The 12,953-nt window shown below is 45.3% G+C and overlaps 1 protein-coding gene across 1 annotated transcript in view; it reads right to left on the minus strand.

The window, feature by feature from the left end:
- Positions 1 to 12,953, minus strand: part of ipo11 (importin 11) — a 199,547-nt gene that overhangs the window by 181,047 nt on the left and 5,547 nt on the right. The window lies entirely within an intron of this gene.

Here is a 12,953-nt window from a genome sequence, read left to right on the forward strand (position 1 = left end):
TGAGAGAGAAAGAGAGAACGTGAGAGAGAAAGAGAACGTGAGAGAGAAAGAGACAGGCCAAGTTAACTCACAGATGACCTCCACATATAGTCAAGCTGGAAAGTCTGCACACCCCTTTCAACTTCTCCACATTTTATTACATTACAGACTTATTCTACAACAGAATGAGTTCATATTTTGTCTCAATTTTACACAAAATAGCCCATAATGAGTGACGTGCTAATTTATTAAAAATCAAAATGTAAAATACCATATGTACACAAGTGTGCACACACCCCACAACCTGCCTATATAAGGTCCCACAGTTGACAGTGCATGTCAGAGCAAACTCCAAGCCATGGTTTCAAAGGAATTATCTGCTTACCTCCCAATCCTATCCAAGAGGCAACACTCGCATAATAAATCTCACTCACTTTTAATGTGACTATACTATTTTCATTGTCACGTCTCAGAAATATGTATTAAGAAGTTTGATCATTTAAAAGTTGATATTCATCAATTTATCCTGCAACTTTCAAGTCTTTCTTAGGCCCCTCAATTCTACTGATATGGTAACTGCTCTTTTTCACAAATTAGAGCACTAGCTATTCAACTGCAATGTGATTTGATTTATTTAGATTATATATTCCTGGATCAAGATATCATATTCAGAATATTTTTTGGGTGTTGTGATTTGAGATCTCTGATGAAGAGGCTCATGCGGCAGCCATGGAGAGATGCACCCATGTCGTTTGTGAGGTCCAGTGGACAGGCCAATGTCATTTGAGAGGTGGACTCCTGTGTCGCTAGTAGGGTTGGGCATCGAGAACCGGGACTAAATTGGAACCGGTTCTAAAATTCCGATTCCAAAGGAATCGTTTATATATTTTAATTTCGATTCTGCTTATCGGTTCCTAAACAAATTTCACTTGCGCTAATTTCAGTTTCCGTGTTGGTGGCTTGCGCGTTTGACTTTGGTTTGCAGTCCGCCAGAAAAACCAACGAAGAAGAAGTAGTTTCCGTCTTTGCGATTTGAATGTAGAGCCGTTCTCAGAGGAATGATGAGTCGGCCCAGTGCAACACCTGTGAGAAGTTTATTTCGTGCAAAAGGGAGGATGCACAACTAATCTGATGAAACACCTGCGCTTGCATGGCATACAAATCAACAAATGTAGCATCTTTGATGCGTTGCGCCGGTCTCCCTCCGTCTCTCCCGCCTCGTCCTCAGTCAACCCTCACGAGCCAACAGCCAGCACCTCGTCGTCGCAATCGGGTACGTGAAAATTAAATAGCACTAACGTTTGTCTTATTGTCAACAGCGAGACAGCAAACAAATTATACTAGACCGAACTGGCCAAATGCAAATACTGTAATGTATTTTTTCGTAGATGAACGTCCGCAGATTGCTAGTAGCCAGCCTGGCATTACTGCTGCTAGTGCTAATCCACGACGTGACACGCCATTCACCTTGGCGGCAAAGGGAAAGATGCCAGTGGAGAAAGTTAAAGAGTGCCACAGAAAAGTGACAGCTTATGTGGTAAAACGGCTGCACCCCTTCTCAGATGTCGAGGCACCGACATTTAGGTAAGCAAACATAAGAATAGAGCTAAACTAGCTAGCTAAGATAGCTAGGCTAGTTCTAACTCTAGCTAGCTAGCTCAACTAGCTAGCTAAGATAGCTAGCTCTAGCTAGCTAGCTACTCACCACCCTGACCTAGAGTAACAGTAACGTTATGTTTGTTTTTGTGTTTGCCTGGAGGGAGAGGTGAGGGAGGGAGGAGGGATGCAGGGAGAGGAGAGGGATGGATGAGAGTAGAGGATGGTGGGATGGAGGGGGAGGAGGAGAGGGGAGGGAGGAGGGATGGAGGGAGAGGAAAGGAGAGGATGGAGGGATGCAGGGAGAGGAGAGGAGGACAGGGAGGAAGGATGAAGGGAGAGGAGAGGATGGAGAGGGATGAAGGGAGAGGAGAAGGTGGAGGGACGCAAGGAGAGAAGAGGGATGGAGGGAGAGGAGAGGGAGGGGGTGTGGAGGTTTTGAAAAGATTCTCCCATTCTGGGAGATGCAGGTTGTCTCAAGGGATTGGCAGGATTGGAGAGGGGAGTTGTGGGTAGAGAGAGGGGGGTTGTGGGTACAGAGAAGGGTCGCACACACACACACACACACGGCTGACGCATCCCTATTCACTCTTTCACACACAGATTCACTGTCACACACCAAATTAAACTGTGAATTCACAGGTTCAACTGTATGAAATGAATTTTGAATGACTTGTTTTTAAAAGATTATTACAAATAAATGTTTCTTCTGTGAAATAAGCGTGCAGCCTGTTTTGACCCCACCCATCAAAGAATCGGAATCGAGAATCGTTAAGAACCGGAATCGAAAAGAAGAATCGGAATCGGAATCAGAATCGTTAAAATCCAAACGATGCCCAACCCTAGTCGCTAGTACACACACACACACAGCGTGATCATAATTTGTGGGGACCACGTGAGAGCTAAATTGATCATGCAATCAACTGGATAAAGAAAGTACCATTACCTACAAATCGATGGTTACGCACCGTAACCCCAGTTCTATGAGTGGAGCGGAGCCCAACAGGGCTTGATCCCTGCTGACCCAGTAGAGACTCGCTGAAAGTTCACCTCTTGGTAGATGAGCGCGGGTTGTAGTGTGCTTATATAGTAGCACCTGTACTCTGATTCACTGCAGGTGTGCATATTGTTTCTCTTTTTCAGTGGGTGTAGCGAGTTACGATAGGGTCAACCATTAGGTGCAGAGCCCTGTGGGTGGGGGGCTAATGGTTTACCCCATCAGAGCCATCTGAAGGGAAAAGACCAAACTACTAAAATGTTGTAATGCTGCAATAGGCCAAGCTGTTTGGGCGAGGAGTGTATGAGTACTGCATGTTTGCATTAACTTGTATTGGCTGGAAAGTCCCACAATAGTTCTTAACTAAAATGTGTCTGTTACCGAGCAAGAAAGATGTCCCCACAATGTTGTTTTGTTGCCAACAATGATATAAAAATGAGATAAGCATTAGTGTGTGTAACAGGAGACCTCATGAGTACAGAAAAAAACAGACGAGGTCCCCAAAAGTGATCGCCCAGAAATATTTTGGAATTTAGTTCATTTGTAAAGATACAGTATGTGTCATCATTAGGGCTGGGTATTGATTCGAATTAAAAGAATCAATTTGATTCCGATTCACAAGGTTCAGAATTGATTATCACTATCATTATCATTGATTAAATTCGATTCGATTTACAGTAGGACCCCACTCAACCGAACTTCAGAGATCCGAACCTCCCGGTCTACCGGACAGGCTTAAAAAACTTCTTTTTTTTTTTTTAGCCTGCTATCTGGTTACTGGTGGGATTTTCATTACAGTAGCCTACTGTATCCTACTGTGAATAAAAACAGAACTGTATGTAGACCTACATGTTGCCTGTAGGCTGTAGTCTACTGTCACGTTTAATTTCTGTTACTTTAATGTCGAGCGCAAAACGCAAACGAGTCTGCTGCGCGAGAGCTGCATTCCTTGGTAGCCAGAAAACGCGTCAGCAACCTGAAGCAGAGGAACATCGAGTCATTTTTCGTTCCCAGTTAATGGACTTCAGGAACACAGACGTGTTGTAAGCATGTAGATTAGCCTACTAGACCTACTGTATTTGTTAAATAATAATACCCTACAGCCTAGGCCACGTTAGCCTACATCGGTTGTTTTAGAGCAGGGGTCTCAAACTCAAATTGGCTTGGGGCCACTGCTGGTATCGTCAACTCATAGGAGGGCCACTTCAATGACTTCAACTACTACTAGGCCTAACTATAAGAATATGCAATATGTGCAATATTTTGGAAAATTTCATTTTTCATTTCCATAACTAGACTCACAACTCAGTCTCTAAATGTCGCAAGACTATTAAATAACTAACATTTCCATCATACAAATTCAAACCGGTTTCCATTCATTTGAATATATTTTAACAGTTAGTGCTGCAAATCTTTTTTCCTTGCTTTTATTTTATCTTGAATAGCCTACATTTGTACTTTATTCTGTTTTAGCTGCAAGATGCATCACTACTGTAAGCCTGCCCTGGACCTGTAGCTACTGGCATTTATTAAAGTTCAAGTTTGTTTCAATTTCTTACCAGACACTTGAATACATTTGTAGGCTACTACTCTATTTTATATATCTATCTTGAAAGACTGAGAAATTAGCCCATTAGCTGTGTGGCTCGTTTTTTCCTCTCTCCCTATGACACTGTTCTCCATGTTTAGTAATGAATAGCTCTTGACATTATATTCCTTTAGAACGGCGACTTTGTTCTTGCATATCAGGCAGGTAACATGTCCATTGACCTCCACAAAAAATACTGCAATGTCCATATTTCTTGAAACATTCCTAACGTTAGTTAACTATGAAAACAGCCTCTCGATGGCTAGCTGCATTCCGTTCATAGTTCAAAGTCGTGTGTGGATTGATTGCACCTGTGACTATGCAGCATTCACTTCACACGCTGCACACAATAATAGAATTTCACCCCACGTTTGAGCGACTTGAATTTTGCATTGTAGGCCTGCCTGCCGGCGCCGTTTACAAGAAATTATTTTGCGGGCCGGATTACATTATATTTCTGACATCATGTCGCGGGCCGGATGGAGTGGTGTGGCGGGCCGCAAATGGCCCGCGGGCCGTGAGTTTGAGACCCCTGTTTTAGAGACTTTCTTTTAGGCTACAATAGGCTAAGACACGACAACTTGTCTGTCATTTCATTTATTTATTTATTGATTATCATTTGCTCTAATTGTTCTAATGTTGGGTTGTTTTTAGGCTATACCATTTTGTTCTGCGAATACAGTAGCCTATCGATGCAGCGTACGCCTCATTTGAGAATAAAGTAGCCTACTGTATTTGATCAAAGCATGCACTCAAGTGTAAATTCGGTTATTTTATTATAGGCTACTGTAGGTCTATTATAGGCTAGGCTATATGAGTTTAGTTGGCTATTTGATTGCAATGTTGATGCATTTTCACAAGTAATTAAGGGTATTTATTGGTCTATTATGAGTCTATATGAAACAAGTATACCACTTATTGAATTTGGTGCATTTTAACATAAGTTTCAGTCATCCGGACATTTCAGAGATACGAACGACCTTCGGTCCCGTTGGGTTCGGATGTGGGGTCCTACTGTAATATCGACTCAGTTAGTGTTACTAAAACCAGTTTTTTTAGCTGTAACCTGAATTAGATGACTGCCCAGTTATGCAACACATCAATACTAGTATTATATTGACATTTGACAGCAAATTAATATGAAATATTGGTAGTTAATGGCTGAAAGCCTGGAACTGTTGAAAATGGCAAGGACTAATCCCCCTACCAGAATGGTGATAGTATTGCTTTCAAAAACATGCTGTGGGCAGAATTAGATTCAAAATGAAATGAGTGTTTAGTTAGTTACTTAATTAATACAAATATTTATTGGATATGAAAAAGATTCTCAGAACAAAAGCTGTAATTGTACTGGAACTCTAACCTGGTGCATTATTAAAAATATTACATTAAGAATTCACCCCAAAGCTGTTAAATACAAATGTACTGATGTTTGTAAACATCTAGTCACTTGCCTGTGCATCTCCCCATCTCTCCCTCTTGTGTTGGGAACAAGGTGTCTACTCTAGTGATGACACATCAATAGCTAATTTGAAATGACACGAAATATGAAAAAAATGTGGCCCGACTTCCGGTATGGCTGCCAGGTAGACGGTGGCAGGTGGAGCAGACCCCGTTTGGCATGAATTTGAGAAAGAAAAAAAACCTCTTTAATTCTTGCCGTTATCTACCATTCCGTCAAATGCGGTAAATAAGTGAACTTTTGCCTCTATTGATTCGGCTTTTTATGGCATATTGCACCACACTGAAAATGCAATTAATTAATGGCAGCATGGTGGACGCAGCAAACATTGACATGGCAACGCTCCACTCGGAAATGCGGCAGGGGAATAGTAATCTCTACGGAAATAAAGAATGTTATTACTGAAGTAAAGAAAATCCAGGATGAAATGGGTGAACTGGGAAAGCGGATGGAAGACGTTGAGCAGAGAGTGAGTAATGAGGAAGACGCCAACACCAAACTCTGTGAAACCGTGAAAAGCAACTATTAAAAAGTTGGAAATAAAGATTGATGATATGGAGAACAGGAGCCGCAGATCAAATCTCCGCTTCCATGGCTTCCCAGAAAGTTGCGGAACTCGGGAGCTTGAATTGTTTCTGTAGAAAACACTTCCAGAGATGCTAGGCCGAGATAAACTCCCATCCTCGCCCTGCATAGAACATGCACACCGAATAGGACCTCGAGCAGACGAGGGGGGCAAACCAAGGAGTATGATCGCCAAATTCCTGAACTATCGGGAGAAGGACAATATTCTGCGCCTGGCCATCCAAAGAAAAAACAACCCCTTGCTCTACGAAGGCCACAAGATCTTCATGACAGCCGACATGTCTATGGACTTATACTTAAAGCGCAAGAAATACGCCCAGGTGAAGAAAGAGCTCTGGGAGCACCGCATTCCATTCACTCTTCACTACCCTACGAAGCTGCGAGTAAAATGGAAAGGCAAGGACTGTGCGTTCTTTTCGGCAGAGAAAGCAGGGAAATTTGTGAAGAGCATCAGGTAAGAATGGTCATAGCAACAGGACTTGTTTTTTTTTTTCTTAAGGGGCTCTGCGCAGAACAAGCTAATGGATGATGAATTACAAAGAGAAGTGAACTGATATTGATTATTATAATGTGCCAAGGGTCTCTTTAGGCTCCCACCTGTACAGAGGTGCAGGTGACACATGCGGGATATGCCACAATGGTTGGGGAGGTGGGGGGGTATGTGTTGCATGTTGGAGAGGTGGGGGGGTATGTGTTGCATGTTGGGGAGGTGGGGGGGTATCTGTTCCATGTTGGGGAGGGGGGTATATGTTACATGTTATGTGTGATGCGCCATTGTCTTTTGTCTTGTGATCTGTGTGTGTGTGTGTGTGTGTGTGGGGGGGGGTGTGCATGGGGGGGTTATCCAGGTGTGAACTATATGCAAACTCTCTTGAAAGGTTTCTGGTGGACACAGCAATATGTCATACTGAAATCAAAGAATTGTGAGTAATCTAACTGTATTATCTTGGAATTCTCGGGGCCTTAACTCCCATCAGAAATGTCTAAGCACTCTAGAGGTCCTACATAGGAAGAATACTCACTTTGCATTTATACAGGAGACACTTTTTGGAAGCTGATGTTCATAGACTAAAAAATAAATTCTATCATGTGATTGCATCTTCCTGTCACACCCAAAGAAGCAGGGGGGGTCTCATTGCTGCTAAACGTAACTTAAATTATACCAATTTGGGTTCAGGGGGCAGTCATGATGGCCGAATCACCTTTTGCAAAATTTCATATAATATAAAAATTGCCCTGATATGCATTTATGCTCCATATTCTTTTGACCAGCAATTTTATGATTCACTGGCCTCCATTTTATTAGACCTTCCAGAGTATCAGCTCCTGATAGGGGGTGACTTCAATGCGGCATGGTTTCATGGTATTGAGCGAACAGGAGTAACAGAGGGCAGAGACCAGCAAAGAACATCAATTGCACTACAGAAAAAAGCTAATGATTATGTAATGATTGACATTTGGTGGATGATGAACCCTTCTAAGAAGGAATACTCTTTTTACTCCGCCAGACATAAGTCATTCTCGGGAATTGATTATATATTTTCATCCAGAACTCTTTTCAGGGACATTAGTAGTACCAGCATTCCCACATTATCACTCTCTGACCATAGAGATGTCCATTGTACCTTCTCATTAAGGGTAGGTAAACCCAAGGCCCCTCGCTGGCGCTTTAACAACACTCCATTACAGACATGAGCTTGAGGCTGAACTTACAGAGTTCATTCATATAAACAGTAAGTCAGTGGATGATCCTCAAATGATATGGGAGGCAGTCAAAGATTGTATAAGAAATAAAACTATAGCTTTTGCATCAAATCTCAGTAAAACTAGGAAGCGCCGCATGGAGTCTCTGGAAACTGAGATTGCAGTTTAAGAACAAAACATGTTAAATAATATGTCACCCGAGAATATCCGCAACAGACAGAATCTTTTGGACAAACTCAGTGGCCTGTTAAGACATGAAACAGAATTCATCATCCATCGCACCAGGCAGGAACATTATATTAATAGTGCATGTCCTAGCCGTCTTCTTTCTCTTAAATTAAGGACAAACGATCAGATAGCAAACATAACAGCTATTAAGACCAAAGAGGGGAATATAACTTCTGATCCTGTAGAGATCAATAGATCATTTCAACTATTTTAGTTAGATAGTTAGATTATTTATTGTCATTGTCATTTCCACAACAACGACATCATCTGCAGTGCAAAATTTAAAAGACATCCAGAGAATAAATAAAACATCAAAAGGACAAAAAAAACAAAAAAAACATTCACAGTATCACACATCCTGGGTATTCTACCTATTTCACATTATTCAGAGTTTCATGTGGTTACTGCTTTGGGGTAGAAACTGTGTATCAGCCGGTTCGTTTTGTTTCTGATTGTCCTGTATCTCCTGCTCGAGGGCAGTAGCTCAAACAGACAGTGTCCAGGGTGTGTTGTATTATCAGGGATGATATAAGTCTGAAATAGTCCATGACGACAAGATGCTCTCTGACCTGTTTGAGCCTTTACATCTACCTAAACTATCATTGGAGGCAGTACATTGACTGGAAGCAGCTATTACTCTAGAAGAACTCAGGGCTGCTCTCCTAACAATGAATAGAGGTAAATCTCCCGGTCTGGATGGTCTACCACCAGAGCTATTTATCTCCTTCTGGCCACAGTTGGGCCCCCTGCTGTTGAACATGATACATTGTTCCGTTAACAGAGGCTCCTTCACCACCAGTTCAAATATAGCCATCATTTCTCTTCTGCTAAAAAAGGACAAACCTCCAACTGTTCTTCATACAGGCCACTGAGTCTCCTTAATTCTGAAATCAAGCTTTTTTATAAGGTATTGGCAACCTAGCTAGAGCGATACATGCCCCACCTGGTTCACCATGATCAAACAGGATTTATTAAATCAAGACTAGTGTCTGACAATGTCCGCCAACTCCTCCATATCATAGATTCAGCCTCTGGATCAGGAAATGCGGGTGCCATTCTGTCATTAGACGCCGAAAAAGCCATTGATAGGTTAGAATGGCGGTGCCGGTCTGTGCTCCAACATATGGGCTTTAGTGAGTCTGTTATTTCTATGATCAAGTCATTATATGCCAACCCTTCTGCTGTAGTCCTAACAGGCAAAACCTGCTCCTCTAGATTCCCCGTTTCTAGATCGTCACGCCAGGGATGCCCTCTGTCACCACTCCTTTTTGCTCTTTCCTTGGAGCCTGTTGCGCAAATAGTCCATCAGTCAGAGATGTCTGACCCAATCATCATACATGATACCCCACAGCATATCTCTTTATACGCAGATGATATCCTGATTTTCACTAAATATTCATATAAATCACTTCCTCATCTGCTGAAAATATTTGAGGCTTTTGGCAATGTATCAGGATACAAGATAAATTGATAAACTCTGCGCAGTTCTACAATGAAATACTAGCAACATTTTAAGCACACTACTTGTTAAGAATAAAGAATCTGATCTGATCTGATTTTACACATTATAAATAGTAAAAAAAAAGCTTGAGGCAGAGACTTAACAAATGTGCGGTCAACTAGGCGCGCAAGAGACACATTTGAACTACAATAAGTACCGAACGTGCAACACTAATGGGGGGAAATAAATAAATAACTAGGGCTGCGAGCAGCAGTGAGCGGGCCCTCGCACCCCATGCGTGTCGGGTACGGCGCCGTTAAAGGGTGTGCTATTTCGGTGTCCAGTACTGAGAGAAACTTCCTGTCACCAGTAGGTGGCGCTCTAAGCGTGACTCAATACCGACGCATAGATGTGTTCAGGACGGTACCTTGATGAAGCGTGAGAAAGTTGTGTAAATCGGACAATGCATGTAGGAGTTATGATGACTTCCTGCTTGACCTGTAGGCGGCGCTATAAGTATGACTCAATACTGACCTACAGATGTGTTCAGGACGCGACCTTTATCAAGCGTGAGCAATTTGCTGTAAATCGGATAATGTATGTAGGAGTTATGAGGACTTCCTGTAAGCAGTAGGTGGCACTAAGTATGACTCAATACTGACTTACAGATGTGTTCAAGATGCGACCTTCATCAAGCATTAGCAATTTGGAGTAAATCGGATAACGTATGTATGAGTTATGAGAACGGCGGCAGTGGCTAGTTGCAAAACTAGAATGGAGAAGTAAGACGCCTCCTTCCCTCCACTAGTCTGGGGGTATACCTTGGGCAAGTGGTAGTACCCCCTAGCCCCCCTACCTGGGGTTACAGGCAAAAACCCTGATGACAAAACAACCTAAAGGAAGAGAGACCCGGCCCGGAGGAAGCCCGGGGCCCTCGTCTGGAGCCAGGCCCCGACGGAGGGCCCGCATGCAAGCGCCTGGTGGCCGGGCTTACCACGGAGCCCGGCCGGGCCCAGCCCGAATAAGCAACGTGGAAGCACCATCTCCTCCTCCATCGTCCCGTGGACCCACCACCCGCGGGAGGAATTGTCGGGGTCGGGTGCGCTGCCAACTAGGTGGCGGTGAAGGCGGGGGGCACCGACGGACCGGACCCGGGCGGCAAAGGCTGGCTCTGGGGACATGGAACGTGACCTCGCTGGGGGGAAGGAGCCGGAGCTTGTGAGGGAGGTGGAGCGATACCAATTACACCTGGTGGGGCTAACCTCCACGCACAGCACCGGAACCAAACTCCTGGATAGGGGTTGGACCCTGTTCTTCTCCGGAGTTGCTCACGGTATGAGGCGTAAGGAAGGTGTGGCTATACTAGCTAGCCCCCAGCTGAGCGCCTCTGTGCTGGAGTTCACCCCAGTGGACGAGAGGGTCGCCTCCTTGCGCCTTAGGACTGTGGGGGGGGGGACTCTGACTGTGGTTTGTGCTTATGCACCGAACAGCAGTTCAGAGTACTCAGCCTTCCTGCAGACCCTGAGTGGAGTCCTTTTGGGGGCTCCTGCAGGGGACTCCAGTGTCCTACTGGGGGACTTCAATGCACACGTAGGCAATGATGGAGAAACTTGGAGGGGCGTGATTGGGAGGCATGGCCACCACGATCTGAACCCGAGTGGTGTTTTGTTGTAGGACTTCTGTGCTAGTCATGGTTTGTCCATAACAAACACCATGTTCGAACACAAGGATGCCCACAAGTACACCTGGCATCAGAACACCTTAGGCCGAAGGTCGATGATCGATTTCGTTATCGTATCATCTGATCTGAGGCCATGCGTTTTGGACACTCGGGTAAAGAGAGGGGCAGAGCTGTCCACTGATCACCATCTGGTGGTAAGCTGGTTTCGATGGCGGGGGAAACTTCTGGACAGACCTGGAAAACCCAAGCGTGTAGTGAGGGTGAACTGGGAACGTCTGGAGGAAGAGCCTGTCCGGAGAGATTTCAATTGCCACCTCCGGCAGAGCTTCTCAGGCATCCCTGTGGAGGTTGGGGACATCGAGCATGAGTGGTCGGTGTTCAAAGCCTCCATTGCTGAAGCTGCTGCTGGGAGCTGTGGCCTGAGGGCCATAGGTACCTCAAGGGGCGGTAACCCTCGGACACCGTGGTGGACAGCGGTGGTGAGGGAAGTCGTCCGACTGAAGAAGGAGGCCTTCCGGGTTATGTTAGCCCGGGAGACCCCAGAAACAGTTGCAGGGTATCGACTGGCCCGGAGGGCTGCGGCTTCGGCCGTGACCAAGGCAAAGCAGCGGGTGTGGGAGGAGTTCGGAGAAACCATGGAGAAGGACTTTCGGTCGGCACCAAAGTGTTTCTGGAAGACCATCAGACACCTCAGGAAGGGAAAGCGGGGGACCATCCAAGCTGTATACAGCAAGGAGGGGACACTGCTGACCTCAACTGAGGAGGTTGTTGAGCGTTGGAAGGAGCACTTTGAGGAACTCCTGAACCCGACTAATCCACCCTCTACGATCGAGGCAGAGCCGGAAGATGATGGGGGGTCGTCAATGTCCTTGGAGGAGGTCACTGAGGTAGTCAAACAACTCCACAGTGGCAGAGCCCCAGGGACTGATGAGATCCGTCCAGAAATGCTGAAGGCGCTGGGTGTAGAGGGGCTGTCTTGGTTGACACGCCTCTGTAACATTGCGTGGAAGCCTGGGTCAGTGCCGAAGGAGTGGTAGACTGGGGTGGTGGTCCCAATATTCAAAAAAGGGGACCAGAGGGTGTGTGCGAATTATAGAGGCATCACATTACTCAGCCTCCCAGGGAAAGTTTACTCCAAGGTGCTGGAAAGGAGGGTCCGGCCGATAGTCGAACCTCAGATCGAAGAGGAACAATGCGGATTTCGTCCTGGTCGTGGAACTACCGACCAGCTCTTCACTCTCGCAAGGATCTTGGAGGGGGCTTGGGAGTTTGCCCAACCTGTCTACATGTGTTTTGTGGACTTGGAGAAGGCTTACGACCGGGTCCCCCGAGAGGTCTTGTGGAGGGTTATGCGGGAGTATGGGGTGAGGGGGTCCCTACTAAGGGCCATCCAATCCCTGTACACCCAGAGCGAGAGTTGTGTCCGGGTCCTCGGCAGTAAGTCGTCTGCCTTTCCGGTGGGTGTTGGCCTCCGCCAGGGCTGCGCTTTGTCACCAATCCTGTTGTATTTTCATGGACAGGATATCGAGGCGTAGCCGGGGGGAGGTGGGTTTGCAGTTCGGTGAGCTGGGGATCACGTCACTGCTTTTTGCAGATGATGTGGTCCTGATGGCATCAACTGCCTGCGACCTCCAGCACTCTCTGGATAGGTTCGCAACTGAGTGTGAAGCGGCTGGGATGAGAATAAGCACT

The sequence above is a fragment of the Borostomias antarcticus genome (genome assembly GCF_949987555.1).
Source record: "Borostomias antarcticus genome assembly, chromosome: 23".
Lineage (NCBI taxonomy): Eukaryota > Metazoa > Chordata > Actinopteri > Stomiiformes > Stomiidae > Borostomias > Borostomias antarcticus.